The following is a 15598-nucleotide window of genomic DNA, read 5'->3' on the forward strand; positions in this document are numbered from 1 at the left end:
TGAATACATAAAAAGCGACTGTTCAGCGACAGACAAGTCGCATCGGCTGAAAGTAGGCCAGAATGTCAGTCCATGTTGGAGCAGGTTTAGATACAGTCTAAAGTATAGATCTCAAAGTCTGTGCACAGAATTTAGCAAGGGCCTCGCACCTTCTGATGCATCAGGTAGGTGCACAATAGCATAGCCTAACCCTCTGTACTTTGGTCTATATTGATGCGGGACATAGACAGCCAGCTGATGACCAATCCATTAGTGCAATGGATGGCTGGAAGCATTTGTCTTTGCCTTTGCAATACCACAGAAGCAATGCATGGTCAATGTACAGCAATGACACACCTGTGTGAACAGCCAGGAGACCCCCCCCCCCCCCCCCCCCATGTTATGTTACATAGTTACATAGTTAGTACGGTCGAAAAAAGACATATGTCCATCAAGTTCAACCAGGGAATTAAGGGGTAGGGGTGTGGCGCGATATTGGGGAAGGGATGAGATTTTATATTTCTTCATAAGCATTAATCTTATTTTGTCAATTAGGAACATTCAGCACCCACCCGCTATCAAGGCAGCTGCCTATCATGTCATGCCCTACCTGCACAGGTGTGCTGGCTACTCAAATGATCCAATTAAGGAGGCCATTTAGTCAGCAGCAGCAGAAGTCCTGTGCCTGGACGCTCCAACAGCGGCCAGACACAAGCAGAAGCAGCAGAAGCAGCAGCAGCAGCACCACCTTTTGTTTTTTGGCTGCAGCAGCAAGGCCCACAGGGCTGGCTAGCTGGCTAGCCAGCAAGCAGGTAGCAATGAAAGTAGGAATCTTTCTTTTTAACCCTGTAAGGGGGTGGTGCACTGTACCCGAAGATACTGCCATATCGGGTCAATGCATAGGGCGACGGAAGCAAGCTTCGAAATCGGCCCCCGTTCTCAAAAATCCATTTAATATATGGTCCCCAGATAGGGGACGTATCAGATATTAAACTGATAAGAACAGATACTACACTTGATCTTAGCCAAAAGGCCGAGAAGCGATAACCGTGAAAGGGGCGGGCCCAACAAGGTCCCCTTCATGGGCACTATCACTGCTTGCTGTCAGGGAGGCTGCCAGACAATTTTCCATGCACACTCTGGGCTGGGGGGCAGTCAACCACCAGTACACACAGCAGAACCTAAACCCATACCATTATTGCTAAGCAGCAAGACAGGGGCCCATTGCACTCCCACGGGGCCTTTTTAAATGCAATCCATAACCCGGATTTGCCAGGAACCCTTCTTACTCCTCCTACTTGCATGTGACACTGGGCTTAGGATCTGCATAGGAAACACACACACAAGCACACACCTACCTTTGTTGCCTGCAGATGCCTCCTTGGCTGTCCCCAAACGGTATCAAACCAACACCCACGGGAAGCTGTAAGCATAGAGGACATGCCTGCACCCCATTGGACTTACCTGTGTGGGTTAAATCCGGGTTATTTGACAACCTATGGCGGTGATGGTTCTGCTCAGGCAGAGCAGTGCTGATGCTCCTCATAAAGCTGTCGCTGCTGTGAAGGTTCTAGGTGACATCACAAATCCCTATGGTTACATACACAACAAAGCTGGGTTGTTGTTGTTTACACTCTGCAAGGCCTGTGGAAGTGAGTGACATCATAGCACTGTAGTTCTGAGGGTTCTAGATGGATGCAACAATCTCCTGTTGCTTCTATGAAGGCCATAATAGACGACATCACCAAACAGCTCCATAGTCACATACACAGCAAAGGAGAGATGTTGTTTACACCTAGTGATGTCAGTGGTATTGAGTGACATCACAGCACAGTGCTAAGGCTCCTGGGCCTGGACACAGCAGCGGCTGCAATATCTCAACGGAGAATACGTTTATATATATGTGTGTGTGTGCGCGTATATATATATATATATATATATATATATATATATATATATATTTCTCCGCCGAAATCACTTTTAAACCCATTTCCACCTTTTTTTCCCTTCTCTTCCTCTTACTTTTTTTTCACGTTTTTTTACGTTTTTCTCCTTTTCGCCTCTTTTCTGGGCGTATTATTCTTCTTTTTCTTCTTTTTTTTCGTCTAATGCATACCCCATCAGTGCAGCAATGCTTATTCAATACCGCCAGCAGATGGAGACACTGGGGGATAATTTTCTAAGGATTTATACTGATTTTTCCTGTCTGAATTTGTCGCACAGAAAGTTGCAGGCCAAATATGTGTGACATTTCTGCGACTTTAGCTTCTAGAGCATTTTTACAACATTATACATAGGTGCTGAATACATAAAAAGCGACTGTTCAGCGACAGACAAGTCGCATCGGCTGAAAGTAGGCCAGAATGTCAGTCCATGTTGGAGCAGGTTTAGATACAGTCTAAAGTATAGATCTCAAAGTCTGTGCACAGAATTTAGCAAGGGCCTCGCACCTTCTGATGCATCAGGTAGGTGCACAATAGCATAGCCTAACCCTCTGTACTTTGGTCTATATTGATGCGGGACATAGACAGCCAGCTGATGACCAATCCATTAGTGCAATGGATGGCTGGAAGCATTTGTCTTTGCCTTTGCAATACCACAGAAGCAATGCATGGTCAATGTACAGCAATGACACACCTGTGTGAACAGCCAGGAGACCCCCCCCCCCCCATGTTATGTTACATAGTTACATAGTTAGTACGATCGAAAAAAGACATATGTCCATCAAGTTCAACCAGGGAATTAAGGGGTAGGGGTGTGGCGCGATATTGGGGAAGGGATGAGATTTTATATTTCTTCATAAGCATTAATCTTATTTTGTCAATTAGGAACATTCAGCACCCACCCGCTATCAAGGCAGCTGCCTATCATGTCATGCCCTACCTGCACAGGTGTGCTGGCTACTCAAATGATCCAATTAAGGAGGCCATTTAGTCAGCAGCAGCAGAAGTCCTGTGCCTGGACGCTCCAACAGCGGCCAGACACAAGCAGAAGCAGCAGAAGCAGCAGCAGCAGCACCACCTTTTGTTTTTTGGCTGCAGCAGCAAGGCCCACAGGGCTGGCTAGCTGGCTAGCCAGCAAGCAGGTAGCAATGAAAGTAGGAATCTTTCTTTTTAACCCTGTAAGGGGGTGGTGCACTGTACCCGAAGATACTGCCATATCGGGTCAATGCATAGGGCGACGGAAGCAAGCTTCGAAATCGGCCCCCGTTCTCAAAAATCCATTTAATATATGGTCCCCAGATAGGGGACGTATCAGATATTAAACTGATAAGAACAGATACTACACTTGATCTTAGCCAAAAGGCCGAGAAGCGATAACCGTGAAAGGGGCGGGCCCAACAAGGTCCCCTTCATGGGCACTATCACTGCTTGCTGTCAGGGAGGCTGCCAGACAATTTTCCATGCACACTCTGGGCTGGGGGGCAGTCAACCACCAGTACACACAGCAGAACCTAAACCCATACCATTATTGCTAAGCAGCAAGACAGGGGCCCATTGCACTCCCACGGGGCCTTTTTAAATGCAATCCATAACCCGGATTTGCCAGGAACCCTTCTTACTCCTCCTACTTGCATGTGACACTGGGCTTAGGATCTGCATAGGAAACACACACACAAGCACACACCTACCTTTGTTGCCTGCAGATGCCTCCTTGGCTGTCCCCAAACGGTATCAAACCAACACCCACGGGAAGCTGTAAGCATAGAGGACATGCCTGCACCCCATTGGACTTACCTGTGTGGGTTAAATCCGGGTTATTTGACAACCTATGGCGGTGATGGTTCTGCTCAGGCAGAGCAGTGCTGATGCTCCTCATAAAGCTGTCGCTGCTGTGAAGGTTCTAGGTGACATCACAAATCCCTATGGTTACATACACAACAAAGCTGGGTTGTTGTTGTTTACACTCTGCAAGGCCTGTGGAAGTGAGTGACATCATAGCACTGTAGTTCTGAGGGTTCTAGATGGATGCAACAATCTCCTGTTGCTTCTATGAAGGCCATAATAGACGACATCACCAAACAGCTCCATAGTCACATACACAGCAAAGGAGAGATGTTGTTTACACCTAGTGATGTCAGTGGTATTGAGTGACATCACAGCACAGTGCTAAGGCTCCTGGGCCTGGACACAGCAGCGGCTGCAATATCTCAACGGAGAATACGTTTATATATATATGTGTGTGTGTGCGCGTATATATATATATATATATATATATATATATATATATATATATATTTCTCCGCCGAAATCACTTTTAAACCCATTTCCACCTTTTTTTCCCTTCTCTTCCTCTTACTTTTTTTTCACGTTTTTTTACGTTTTTCTCCTTTTCGCCTCTTTTCTGGGCGTATTATTCTTCTTTTTCTTCTTTTTTTTCGTCTAATGCATACCCCATCAGTGCAGCAATGCTTATTCAATACCGCCAGCAGATGGAGACACTGGGGGATAATTTTCTAAGGATTTATACTGATTTTTCCTGTCTGAATTTGTCGCACAGAAAGTTGCAGGCCAAATATGTGTGACATTTCTGCGACTTTAGCTTCTAGAGCATTTTTACAACATTATACATAGGTGCTGAATACATAAAAAGCGACTGTTCAGCGACAGACAAGTCGCATCGGCTGAAAGTAGGCCAGAATGTCAGTCCATGTTGGAGCAGGTTTAGATACAGTCTAAAGTATAGATCTCAAAGTCTGTGCACAGAATTTAGCAAGGGCCTCGCACCTTCTGATGCATCAGGTAGGTGCACAATAGCATAGCCTAACCCTCTGTACTTTGGTCTATATTGATGCGGGACATAGACAGCCAGCTGATGACCAATCCATTAGTGCAATGGATGGCTGGAAGCATTTGTCTTTGCCTTTGCAATACCACAGAAGCAATGCATGGTCAATGTACAGCAATGACACACCTGTGTGAACAGCCAGGAGACCCCCCCCCCCCCCCCCCCCATGTTATGTTACATAGTTACATAGTTAGTACGGTCGAAAAAAGACATATGTCCATCAAGTTCAACCAGGGAATTAAGGGGTAGGGGTGTGGCGCGATATTGGGGAAGGGATGAGATTTTATATTTCTTCATAAAAGCATTAATCTTATTTTGTCAATTAGGAACATTCAGCACCCACCCGCTATCAAGGCAGCTGCCTATCATGTCATGCCCTACCTGCACAGGTGTGCTGGCTACTCAAATGATCCAATTAAGGAGGCCATTTAGTCAGCAGCAGCAGAAGTCCTGTGCCTGGACGCTCCAACAGCGGCCAGACACAAGCAGAAGCAGCAGAAGCAGCAGCAGCAGCACCACCTTTTGTTTTTTGGCTGCAGCAGCAAGGCCCACAGGGCTGGCTAGCTGGCTAGCCAGCAAGCAGGTAGCAATGAAAGTAGGAATCTTTCTTTTTAACCCTGTAAGGGGGTGGTGCACTGTACCCGAAGATACTGCCATATCGGGTCAATGCATAGGGCGACGGAAGCAAGCTTCGAAATCGGCCCCCGTTCTCAAAAATCCATTTAATATATGGTCCCCAGATAGGGGACGTATCAGATATTAAACTGATAAGAACAGATCTTTCTTATCTAAAGCCGAGGAACGTGCTTTCGATTCACCCAAAGTGCAAGAAAAAGTGCAAACGTGTTACACTAAAAAAACGTGCACAAAGGATGCGGTCTATCGCAAGCCCTTCTCCGATAGGAGAGAGGCCCCCCAACAAACCTTACCCTTCGCCTCCGGACCAAAAGGTACCTGCGAGGTTCCAGGTTCGATGTCCCTTTTCGCCGAAGCTACTAGGGGACCACAAATGCTCCCGGCATCCCCCTTGGCGTTAGCCAAGGTATCTGCCCGCAGAGCCGATTACGGTAGGTACCCTGCCAAAGCAGGAGTACCCGGGGTGTTTGCAGGGAGGTGCGGAACCGAATGGCCACACACACCTCCCCTAGACCGCCAGGAGGGACACCCAGAAGGGCTACCGCATCCTGACCAATCCTGTGAACACACAACACGCAAAAAGTGACACAGTGAGACAAAAAAGAAATAAATAAGTGAATGTGTGCAGATATACTGCCCGGACATCCGGCCGGATCTATAAAAATTTCTCTGATCCTAGCCAGAAGGCCGGGAATCAAGAGGTGAGTGCCACAAGGTGAAGAGATTATGGTGCCCGTGCTTCAACTCAGTGAGTCTATTCTCCCAGTGAGTTTCGGCACCTCGGGGTCACCACTCCCCGAGGCACAAAAGTACCTCGGCTCTAGACCCTCTCAGCCTCATGGCGAGACCCGGAGGGAACAGGTCACATCGGGGCAGCCGTCGAGCTGATTCCTCAGAACCAGCCCCGGAAAGCCCTGGTACACCTGCATCCTCCATGCAGCACCCATCCCCACCAGCATGAAAACTGATAAGAACAGATACTACACTTGATCTTAGCCAAAAGGCCGAGAAGCGATAACCGTGAAAGGGGCGGGCCCAACAAGGTCCCCTTCATGGGCACTATCACTGCTTGCTGTCAGGGAGGCTGCCAGACAATTTTCCATGCACACTCTGGGCTGGGGGGCAGTCAACCACCAGTACACACAGCAGAACCTAAACCCATACCATTATTGCTAAGCAGCAAGACAGGGGCCCATTGCACTCCCACGGGGCCTTTTTAAATGCAATCCATAACCCGGATTTGCCAGGAACCCTTCTTACTCCTCCTACTTGCATGTGACACTGGGCTTAGGATCTGCATAGGAAACACACACACAAGCACACACCTACCTTTGTTGCCTGCAGATGCCTCCTTGGCTGTCCCCAAACGGTATCAAACCAACACCCACGGGAAGCTGTAAGCATAGAGGACATGCCTGCACCCCATTGGACTTACCTGTGTGGGTTAAATCCGGGTTATTTGACAACCTATGGCGGTGATGGTTCTGCTCAGGCAGAGCAGTGCTGATGCTCCTCATAAAGCTGTCGCTGCTGTGAAGGTTCTAGGTGACATCACAAATCCCTATGGTTACATACACAACAAAGCTGGGTTGTTGTTGTTTACACTCTGCAAGGCCTGTGGAAGTGAGTGACATCATAGCACTGTAGTTCTGAGGGTTCTAGATGGATGCAACAATCTCCTGTTGCTTCTATGAAGGCCATAATAGACGACATCACCAAACAGCTCCATAGTCACATACACAGCAAAGGAGAGATGTTGTTTACACCTAGTGATGTCAGTGGTATTGAGTGACATCACAGCACAGTGCTAAGGCTCCTGGGCCTGGACACAGCAGCGGCTGCAATATCTCAACGGAGAATACGTTTATATATATGTGTGTGTGTGCGCGTATATATATATATATATATATATATATATATATATATATATATTTCTCCGCCGAAATCACTTTTAAACCCATTTCCACCTTTTTTTCCCTTCTCTTCCTCTTACTTTTTTTTCACGTTTTTTTACGTTTTTCTCCTTTTCGCCTCTTTTCTGGGCGTATTATTCTTCTTTTTCTTCTTTTTTTTCGTCTAATGCATACCCCATCAGTGCAGCAATGCTTATTCAATACCGCCAGCAGATGGAGACACTGGGGGATAATTTTCTAAGGATTTATACTGATTTTTCCTGTCTGAATTTGTCGCACAGAAAGTTGCAGGCCAAATATGTGTGACATTTCTGCGACTTTAGCTTCTAGAGCATTTTTACAACATTATACATAGGTGCTGAATACATAAAAAGCGACAGTTCAGCGACAGACAAGTCGCATCGGCTGAAAGTAGGCCAGAATGTCAGTCCATGTTGGAGCAGGTTTAGATACAGTCTAAAGTATAGATCTCAAAGTCTGTGCACAGAATTTAGCAAGGGCCTCGCACCTTCTGATGCATCAGGTAGGTGCACAATAGCATAGCCTAACCCTCTGTACTTTGGTCTATATTGATGCGGGACATAGACAGCCAGCTGATGACCAATCCATTAGTGCAATGGATGGCTGGAAGCATTTGTCTTTGCCTTTGCAATACCACAGAAGCAATGCATGGTCAATGTACAGCAATGACACACCTGTGTGAACAGCCAGGAGACCCCCCCCCCCCCCATGTTATGTTACATAGTTACATAGTTAGTACGGTCGAAAAAAGACATATGTCCATCAAGTTCAACCAGGGAATTAAGGGGTAGGGGTGTGGCGCGATATTGGGGAAGGGATGAGATTTTATATTTCTTCATAAGCATTAATCTTATTTTGTCAATTAGGAACATTCAGCACCCACCCGCTATCAAGGCAGCTGCCTATCATGTCATGCCCTACCTGCACAGGTGTGCTGGCTACTCAAATGATCCAATTAAGGAGGCCATTTAGTCAGCAGCAGCAGAAGTCCTGTGCCTGGACGCTCCAACAGCGGCCAGACACAAGCAGAAGCAGCAGCAGCAGCACCACCTTTTGTTTTTTGGCTGCAGCAGCAAGGCCCACAGGGCTGGCTAGCTGGCTAGCCAGCAAGCAGGTAGCAATGAAAGTAGGAATCTTTCTTTTTAACCCTGTAAGGGGGTGGTGCACTGTACCCGAAGATACTGCCATATCGGGTCAATGCATAGGGCGACGGAAGCAAGCTTCGAAATCGGCCCCCGTTCTCAAAAATCCATTTAATATATGGTCCCCAGATAGGGGACGTATCAGATATTAAACTGATAAGAACAGATACTACACTTGATCTTAGCCAAAAGGCCGAGAAGCGATAACCGTGAAAGGGGCGGGCCCAACAAGGTCCCCTTCATGGGCACTATCACTGCTTGCTGTCAGGGAGGCTGCCAGACAATTTTCCATGCACACTCTGGGCTGGGGGGCAGTCAACCACCAGTACACACAGCAGAACCTAAACCCATACCATTATTGCTAAGCAGCAAGACAGGGGCCCATTGCACTCCCACGGGGCCTTTTTAAATGCAATCCATAACCCGGATTTGCCAGGAACCCTTCTTACTCCTCCTACTTGCATGTGACACTGGGCTTAGGATCTGCATAGGAAACACACACACAAGCACACACCTACCTTTGTTGCCTGCAGATGCCTCCTTGGCTGTCCCCAAACGGTATCAAACCAACACCCACGGGAAGCTGTAAGCATAGAGGACATGCCTGCACCCCATTGGACTTACCTGTGTGGGTTAAATCCGGGTTATTTGACAACCTATGGCGGTGATGGTTCTGCTCAGGCAGAGCAGTGCTGATGCTCCTCATAAAGCTGTCGCTGCTGTGAAGGTTCTAGGTGACATCACAAATCCCTATGGTTACATACACAACAAAGCTGGGTTGTTGTTGTTTACACTCTGCAAGGCCTGTGGAAGTGAGTGACATCATAGCACTGTAGTTCTGAGGGTTCTAGATGGATGCAACAATCTCCTGTTGCTTCTATGAAGGCCATAATAGACGACATCACCAAACAGCTCCATAGTCACATACACAGCAAAGGAGAGATGTTGTTTACACCTAGTGATGTCAGTGGTATTGAGTGACATCACAGCACAGTGCTAAGGCTCCTGGGCCTGGACACAGCAGCGGCTGCAATATCTCAACGGAGAATACGTTTATATATATGTGTGTGTGTGCGCGTATATATATATATATATATATATATATATATATATATATTATATATATATTTCTCCGCCGAAATCACTTTTAAACCCATTTCCACCTTTTTTTCCCTTCTCTTCCTCTTACTTTTTTTTCACGTTTTTTTACGTTTTTCTCCTTTTCGCCTCTTTTCTGGGCGTATTATTCTTCTTTTTCTTCTTTTTTTTCGTCTAATGCATACCCCATCAGTGCAGCAATGCTTATTCAATACCGCCAGCAGATGGAGACACTGGGGGATAATTTTCTAAGGATTTATACTGATTTTTCCTGTCTGAATTTGTCGCACAGAAAGTTGCAGGCCAAATATGTGTGACATTTCTGCGACTTTAGCTTCTAGAGCATTTTTACAACATTATACATAGGTGCTGAATACATAAAAAGCGACTGTTCAGCGACAGACAAGTCGCATCGGCTGAAAGTAGGCCAGAATGTCAGTCCATGTTGGAGCAGGTTTAGATACAGTCTAAAGTATAGATCTCAAAGTCTGTGCACAGAATTTAGCAAGGGCCTCGCACCTTCTGATGCATCAGGTAGGTGCACAATAGCATAGCCTAACCCTCTGTACTTTGGTCTATATTGATGCGGGACATAGACAGCCAGCTGATGACCAATCCATTAGTGCAATGGATGGCTGGAAGCATTTGTCTTTGCCTTTGCAATACCACAGAAGCAATGCATGGTCAATGTACAGCAATGACACACCTGTGTGAACAGCCAGGAGACCCCCCCCCCATGTTATGTTACATAGTTACATAGTTAGTACGGTCGAAAAAAGACATATGTCCATCAAGTTCAACCAGGGAATTAAGGGGTAGGGGTGTGGCGCGATATTGGGGAAGGGATGAGATTTTATATTTCTTCATAAGCATTAATCTTATTTTGTCAATTAGGAACATTCAGCACCCACCCGCTATCAAGGCAGCTGCCTATCATGTCATGCCCTACCTGCACAGGTGTGCTGGCTACTCAAATGATCCAATTAAGGAGGCCATTTAGTCAGCAGCAGCAGAAGTCCTGTGCCTGGACGCTCCAACAGCGGCCAGACACAAGCAGAAGCAGCAGAAGCAGCAGCAGCAGCACCACCTTTTGTTTTTTGGCTGCAGCAGCAAGGCCCACAGGGCTGGCTAGCTGGCTAGCCAGCAAGCAGGTAGCAATGAAAGTAGGAATCTTTCTTTTTAACCCTGTAAGGGGGTGGTGCACTGTACCCGAAGATACTGCCATATCGGGTCAATGCATAGGGCGACGGAAGCAAGCTTCGAAATCGGCCCCCGTTCTCAAAAATCCATTTAATATATGGTCCCCAGATAGGGGACGTATCAGATATTAAACTGATAAGAACAGATACTACACTTGATCTTAGCCAAAAGGCCGAGAAGCGATAACCGTGAAAGGGGCGGGCCCAACAAGGTCCCCTTCATGGGCACTATCACTGCTTGCTGTCAGGGAGGCTGCCAGACAATTTTCCATGCACACTCTGGGCTGGGGGGCAGTCAACCACCAGTACACACAGCAGAACCTAAACCCATACCATTATTGCTAAGCAGCAAGACAGGGGCCCATTGCACTCCCACGGGGCCTTTTTAAATGCAATCCATAACCCGGATTTGCCAGGAACCCTTCTTACTCCTCCTACTTGCATGTGACACTGGGCTTAGGATCTGCATAGGAAACACACACACAAGCACACACCTACCTTTGTTGCCTGCAGATGCCTCCTTGGCTGTCCCCAAACGGTATCAAACCAACACCCACGGGAAGCTGTAAGCATAGAGGACATGCCTGCACCCCATTGGACTTACCTGTGTGGGTTAAATCCGGGTTATTTGACAACCTATGGCGGTGATGGTTCTGCTCAGGCAGAGCAGTGCTGATGCTCCTCATAAAGCTGTCGCTGCTGTGAAGGTTCTAGGTGACATCACAAATCCCTATGGTTACATACACAACAAAGCTGGGTTGTTGTTGTTTACACTCTGCAAGGCCTGTGGAAGTGAGTGACATCATAGCACTGTAGTTCTGAGGGTTCTAGATGGATGCAACAATCTCCTGTTGCTTCTATGAAGGCCATAATAGACGACATCACCAAACAGCTCCATAGTCACATACACAGCAAAGGAGAGATGTTGTTTAAACCTAGTGATGTCAGTGGTATTGAGTGACATCACAGCACAGTGCTAAGGCTCCTGGGCCTGGACACAGCAGCGGCTGCAATATCTCAACGGAGAATACGTTTATATATATGTGTGTGTGTGCGCGTATATATATATATATATATATATATATATATATATATATATATATATTTCTCCGCCGAAATCACTTTTAAACCCATTTCCACCTTTTTTTCCCTTCTCTTCCTCTTACTTTTTTTTCACGTTTTTTTACGTTTTTCTCCTTTTCGCCTCTTTTCTGGGCGTATTATTCTTCTTTTTCTTCTTTTTTTTCGTCTAATGCATACCCCATCAGTGCAGCAATGCTTATTCAATACCGCCAGCAGATGGAGACACTGGGGGATAATTTTCTAAGGATTTATACTGATTTTTCCTGTCTGAATTTGTCGCACAGAAAGTTGCAGGCCAAATATGTGTGACATTTCTGCGACTTTAGCTTCTAGAGCATTTTTACAACATTATACATAGGTGCTGAATACATAAAAAGCGACTGTTCAGCGACAGACAAGTCGCATCGGCTGAAAGTAGGCCAGAATGTCAGTCCATGTTGGAGCAGGTTTAGATACAGTCTAAAGTATAGATCTCAAAGTCTGTGCACAGAATTTAGCAAGGGCCTCGCACCTTCTGATGCATCAGGTAGGTGCACAATAGCATAGCCTAACCCTCTGTACTTTGGTCTATATTGATGCGGGACATAGACAGCCAGCTGATGACCAATCCATTAGTGCAATGGATGGCTGGAAGCATTTGTCTTTGCCTTTGCAATACCACAGAAGCAATGCATGGTCAATGTACAGCAATGACACACCTGTGTGAACAGCCAGGAGACCCCCCCCCCCCCCCCCCATGTTATGTTACATAGTTACATAGTTAGTACGGTCGAAAAAAGACATATGTCCATCAAGTTCAACCAGGGAATTAAGGGGTAGGGGTGTGGCGCGATATTGGGGAAGGGATGAGATTTTATATTTCTTCATAAGCATTAATCTTATTTTGTCAATTAGGAACATTCAGCACCCACCCGCTATCAAGGCAGCTGCCTATCATGTCATGCCCTACCTGCACAGGTGTGCTGGCTACTCAAATGATCCAATTAAGGAGGCCATTTAGTCAGCAGCAGCAGAAGTCCTGTGCCTGGACGCTCCAACAGCGGCCAGACACAAGCAGAAGCAGCAGAAGCAGCAGCAGCAGCACCACCTTTTGTTTTTTGGCTGCAGCAGCAAGGCCCACAGGGCTGGCTAGCTGGCTAGCCAGCAAGCAGGTAGCAATGAAAGTAGGAATCTTTCTTTTTAACCCTGTAAGGGGGTGGTGCACTGTACCCGAAGATACTGCCATATCGGGTCAATGCATAGGGCGACGGAAGCAAGCTTCGAAATCGGCCCCCGTTCTCAAAAATCCATTTAATATATGGTCCCCAGATAGGGGACGTATCAGATATTAAACTGATAAGAACAGATACTACACTTGATCTTAGCCAAAAGGCCGAGAAGCGATAACCGTGAAAGGGGCGGGCCCAACAAGGTCCCCTTCATGGGCACTATCACTGCTTGCTGTCAGGGAGGCTGCCAGACAATTTTCCATGCACACTCTGGGCTGGGGGGCAGTCAACCACCAGTACACACAGCAGAACCTAAACCCATACCATTATTGCTAAGCAGCAAGACAGGGGCCCATTGCACTCCCACGGGGCCTTTTTAAATGCAATCCATAACCCGGATTTGCCAGGAACCCTTCTTACTCCTCCTACTTGCATGTGACACTGGGCTTAGGATCTGCATAGGAAACACACACACAAGCACACACCTACCTTTGTTGCCTGCAGATGCCTCCTTGGCTGTCCCCAAACGGTATCAAACCAACACCCACGGGAAGCTGTAAGCATAGAGGACATGCCTGCACCCCATTGGACTTACCTGTGTGGGTTAAATCCGGGTTATTTGACAACCTATGGCGGTGATGGTTCTGCTCAGGCAGAGCAGTGCTGATGCTCCTCATAAAGCTGTCGCTGCTGTGAAGGTTCTAGGTGACATCACAAATCCCTATGGTTACATACACAACAAAGCTGGGTTGTTGTTGTTTACACTCTGCAAGGCCTGTGGAAGTGAGTGACATCATAGCACTGTAGTTCTGAGGGTTCTAGATGGATGCAACAATCTCCTGTTGCTTCTATGAAGGCCATAATAGACGACATCACCAAACAGCTCCATAGTCACATACACAGCAAAGGAGAGATGTTGTTTACACCTAGTGATGTCAGTGGTATTGAGTGACATCACAGCACAGTGCTAAGGCTCCTGGGCCTGGACACAGCAGCGGCTGCAATATCTCAACGGAGAATACGTTTATATATATGTGTGTGTGTGCGCGTATATATATATATATATATATATATATATATATATATATTTCTCCGCCGAAATCACTTTTAAACCCATTTCCACCTTTTTTTCCCTTCTCTTCCTCTTACTTTTTTTTCACGTTTTTTTACGTTTTTCTCCTTTTCGCCTCTTTTCTGGGCGTATTATTCTTCTTTTTCTTCTTTTTTTTCGTCTAATGCATACCCCATCAGTGCAGCAATGCTTATTCAATACCGCCAGCAGATGGAGACACTGGGGGATAATTTTCTAAGGATTTATACTGATTTTTCCTGTCTGAATTTGTCGCACAGAAAGTTGCAGGCCAAATATGTGTGACATTTCTGCGACTTTAGCTTCTAGAGCATTTTTACAACATTATACATAGGTGCTGAATACATAAAAAGCGACTGTTCAGCGACAGACAAGTCGCATCGGCTGAAAGTAGGCCAGAATGTCAGTCCATGTTGGAGCAGGTTTAGATACAGTCTAAAGTATAGATCTCAAAGTCTGTGCACAGAATTTAGCAAGGGCCTCGCACCTTCTGATGCATCAGGTAGGTGCACAATAGCATAGCCTAACCCTCTGTACTTTGGTCTATATTGATGCGGGACATAGACAGCCAGCTGATGACCAATCCATTAGTGCAATGGATGGCTGGAAGCATTTGTCTTTGCCTTTGCAATACCACAGAAGCAATGCATGGTCAATGTACAGCAATGACACACCTGTGTGAACAGCCAGGAGACCCCCCCCCCCCCCCCCCATGTTATGTTACATAGTTACATAGTTAGTACGGTCGAAAAAAGACATATGTCCATCAAGTTCAACCAGGGAATTAAGGGGTAGGGGTGTGGCGCGATATTGGGGAAGGGATGAGATTTTATATTTCTTCATAAGCATTAATCTTATTTTGTCAATTAGGAACATTCAGCACCCACCCGCTATCAAGGCAGCTGCCTATCATGTCATGCCCTACCTGCACAGGTGTGCTGGCTACTCAAATGATCCAATTAAGGAGGCCATTTAGTCAGCAGCAGCAGAAGTCCTGTGCCTGGACGCTCCAACAGCGGCCAGACACAAGCAGAAGCAGCAGAAGCAGCAGCAGCAGCACCACCTTTTGTTTTTTGGCTGCAGCAGCAAGGCCCACAGGGCTGGCTAGCTGGCTAGCCAGCAAGCAGGTAGCAATGAAAGTAGGAATCTTTCTTTTTAACCCTGTAAGGGGGTGGTGCACTGTACCCGAAGATACTGCCATATCGGGTCAATGCATAGGGCGACGGAAGCAAGCTTCGAAATCGGCCCCCGTTCTCAAAAATCCATTTAATATATGGTCCCCAGATAGGGGACGTATCAGATATTAAACTGATAAGAACAGATACTACACTTGATCTTAGCCAAAAGGCCGAGAAGCGATAACCGTGAAAGGGGCGGGCCCAACAAGGTCCCCTTCATGGGCACTATCACTGCTTGCTGTCAGGGAGGCTGCCAGACAATT

The 15598-nt window shown here is 46.6% G+C and overlaps 6 non-coding genes and 2 pseudogenes across 6 annotated transcripts; all 8 read right to left on the bottom strand.

Moving 5' to 3' along the window:
- Window positions 1–833: 833 nt before the first annotated feature.
- Window positions 834–1024, bottom strand: LOC130304747 (U2 spliceosomal RNA). Its single transcript, XR_008854472.1, has one exon. It is a non-coding gene; the product is annotated as a U2 spliceosomal RNA (small nuclear RNA).
- Window positions 1025–3106: 2082 nt separating this feature from the next.
- Window positions 3107–3297, bottom strand: LOC130304748 (U2 spliceosomal RNA). Its single transcript, XR_008854473.1, has one exon. It is a non-coding gene; the product is annotated as a U2 spliceosomal RNA (small nuclear RNA).
- A 2095-nt stretch (window positions 3298–5392) lies between these two features.
- Window positions 5393–5573, bottom strand: LOC130304757 (U2 spliceosomal RNA; annotated as a pseudogene).
- Window positions 5574–6259: 686 nt separating this feature from the next.
- On the bottom strand, window positions 6260–6419 carry LOC130304759 (U2 spliceosomal RNA; annotated as a pseudogene).
- Window positions 6420–8493: 2074 nt separating this feature from the next.
- Window positions 8494–8684, bottom strand: LOC130304749 (U2 spliceosomal RNA). Its single transcript, XR_008854474.1, has one exon. It is a non-coding gene; the product is annotated as a U2 spliceosomal RNA (small nuclear RNA).
- Window positions 8685–10770: 2086 nt separating this feature from the next.
- LOC130304751 (U2 spliceosomal RNA) lies at window positions 10771–10961 on the bottom strand. Its single transcript, XR_008854476.1, has one exon. It is a non-coding gene; the product is annotated as a U2 spliceosomal RNA (small nuclear RNA).
- Window positions 10962–13052: 2091 nt separating this feature from the next.
- On the bottom strand, window positions 13053–13243 carry LOC130304752 (U2 spliceosomal RNA). Its single transcript, XR_008854477.1, has one exon. It is a non-coding gene; the product is annotated as a U2 spliceosomal RNA (small nuclear RNA).
- Window positions 13244–15326: 2083 nt separating this feature from the next.
- On the bottom strand, window positions 15327–15517 carry LOC130304753 (U2 spliceosomal RNA). The gene has a single exon (XR_008854478.1). It is a non-coding gene; the product is annotated as a U2 spliceosomal RNA (small nuclear RNA).
- Between the last annotated feature and the right edge of the window lie 81 nt (window positions 15518–15598).

Source organism: Hyla sarda, unplaced genomic scaffold (genome assembly GCF_029499605.1).
Source record: "Hyla sarda isolate aHylSar1 unplaced genomic scaffold, aHylSar1.hap1 scaffold_1289, whole genome shotgun sequence".
In the NCBI taxonomy this organism is placed as follows: Eukaryota; Metazoa; Chordata; class Amphibia; order Anura; family Hylidae; genus Hyla; species Hyla sarda.